Raw genomic sequence first — 2,802 nt, 5'->3', positions numbered from 1 at the left:
AAGCAGGACCAGCTCTGAACTCCACTGAAGGCAACAAAGTTTCAATTATAGAAGGTAAATAATCCTAGATAAAAAAGAAAAATAAAAAAGGAGACGCTGGGAGCTTCCATCGCCGGGGGGCTTGGCCAGCCTGAAACGGCCCTCAGCCCTCACCCAGACTGGCCAGGCACCCCAGTGGGGCCCCCCACCCTAAAGGGGGTGTAGCCAGCCTGAAAACAGCCATCAGCCCCTCACACAGGCTGGCTAGGAACCCCAGTGGGGACCCCCACCCTGAAGGGGGTGTGATCAGCTGAAAACATCCATAATCCCCTCACCCAGATTGGCCAGGCACCCCAGTGGGGGCCCCCCACCCTAAAGGGGGTGTAGCCAGCCTGAAAACAGCCATCAGCCCTTACCCAGGATGACCAAACCTCCATGGGGTGAGGGTTCCCACTGGGGGGGGCTTGACCAGCCTGTAAACAGCCATCAGCCCCTCACCCAGGCTGGCCAGACATCCCAGTGGGGACCCCCACCCTGAAGGGGGTGTGACCAGACTGCAAATAGCCATCAGCCCCTCACCCAGGCTGGCCAGGTACCCCAGTGAGGACCCCCACCCTGAAGGGGGTGTGACCAGACTGCAAACAGCCATCAGCCCCTCACCCAGGCTGGCCAGGCACCCCAGTGGGACTCCCACCCTGATCTGGGACACCCTTCAGGGCAAACGAGCCAGCCCCCTCCTGTGCACCAGGCCTCTATCCTATATAATAAAAGGGTAATATGCGAATTGACCCTAACAGCAGAAAGACTGGGAATGACTGGTCACTATGACACACACTGACCACCAGGGGGCAGACACTCAATGCAGGAGCTGCCCCCTGGTGGTCAGTGCGCTCCCACAGGGGGAGCTCTGCTCAGCCACAAGCCAGGCTGACAGCTGCCAGTACAGTGGTGGTGGTGGGAGCCTCTCCCGCCTCCTCAGCAGTGCTAAGGATGTCCGACTGCAGCTTAGGCCTGCTCCCCACTGGCAAGTGGACATCCCTGAGGGCTCCTGGGCTGCCAGAGGGGTGTCTGACTGCCAGCTTAGGCCCAATTCCCCAGGGAGCAGGCCTAAACCAGCAGGTGGTCATCCCTCAAGGGGTCCCAGACTGTGAGAGAGCACAGGCCAGGCTGAGGGACCCCCCCCCCCCAAGTGCACAAATTTTTGTGCACCAGGCCTCTAGTATTTAAATAAAATCTTGATAGACATAAAGGCAGTGATAGACAGTAACACAGTCTTAATAAATAGGGTATTTTAACACACCATTGACATCTATGGATCAATCTTTCAGACCAGAAATCAACAAGGAAACAGCAACCTTAAATGACCACTAGACCATATTGATTTAATTTATATTTAAAGGGCAGTTCATCCTGAATCAGCAGAATATGCATTCTTTTCAAGTGCACATGGATTATTCTCTAAGATAGATGCCATTCAAGGTTGAATATAAGTCTTAATTTATTCAAGGAGATTGAAATCCTATCAAGCATCCTCTCAGACCACAATAATGTGAAAGAATCAATTACAAAAAAAGGAAAACATGGAGGCTAAATAACAGGTTACTAAACAATAAATGGTCCACAATGAGATCAAGGAAGAATCCAATAGTTATTTTGAGACAAATGAAAATGAACAAACCACCAAAATATAGGATGCACTGAATGCAGTCTTAAGTGAAAAATTCATTAAAACACAGGACTACCTCAAGAAGCAATAAAATCTCAAAAAATAATCTAACCTTGCCTTAACCCGGTTTGGCTCAGTGGATAGAGCATCGATCTGTGGACTGAAAGGTCCCAGGTTCGCTTCAGGACAAGGGTATGTACCTTGGTTGCGAGCACATCCCTAGTTAGGGTTGTGCAGAAGGCAGCTGATCAATGTTTCTCTCTTATTGATGTTTCTAACTCTCTATCCCCCTCTCTTCCTCTCTGTAAAAAAATCAATAAAATATACTTTAAAAAATAATCTAACACTACACTTAAAAAAAAACTAGAAAAAGAACAACAAACCAAGCCCATAGGTAGGAGAAGGAAGGAAATAAAGATTACAGTGGAAATAAATGACATAGAGACTAAAAACTAAACAAACAAAACAAAAACACAAAATATCAATGAAACCAAGAGCTGTTTCTTTGAAAAGGATCAAGGTTGACAAGCCTTTAACCAGACTCATAAAGAAAAGAAGAAAGAGGATTAAAAGAAATACAATCAATAATGAAAGAAAAGTCACAACTGACACCACAGAAATATTAAGGATTGAAAGTAAATATTATGAAGTATTATATGCCAACAAATTGGACAACCAGGTTGAAATGGATAAATTCCTAGAAACATACAATCTTCCAAATCTGTACAAGGAAGAATCAGAAAATCTGAGCACTGATTACAGCTAGTAAATTTGAATTAGTAATAAAAGAAACTATGAACTAACAAAATTCCTTGACTGGATGGCTTCATAGGTGAATTTTTTCAAACATTCAAAGAAAATCTGCCTTTCAAATAACTCAAATATCCTATATTATAAAAGCCTATGTGGCGTCACATACATCATCACAAGATGGCTGTCAAAAGATGGCCACCACAAGATGGCCAGCAGGGGAAGGCAGTTGTAGGCAATCAGGCTAGCAGGGGAGGGCACATGTGGGTGATCAGGCTGGCAGGGAAGGGCAGTTGGGGGGGACCAGGCCTGCAGGGGAGGGCAATTAGGAGCAACCAGGTCAGCAGAGGAGGGCAGTTAGGGGTGACCAGGCTGGCAGAGGAGGGCAGTTGGGGGTGATCAGGCTG

This window comes from Myotis lucifugus, unplaced genomic scaffold (assembly GCF_000147115.1).
Source record: "Myotis lucifugus unplaced genomic scaffold, Myoluc2.0 scaffold_4, whole genome shotgun sequence".
Lineage (NCBI taxonomy): Eukaryota > Metazoa > Chordata > Mammalia > Chiroptera > Vespertilionidae > Myotis > Myotis lucifugus.
The sequence above is the reverse complement of the archived record's forward strand: the minus strand, read 5'-3'. Positions refer to the sequence as shown.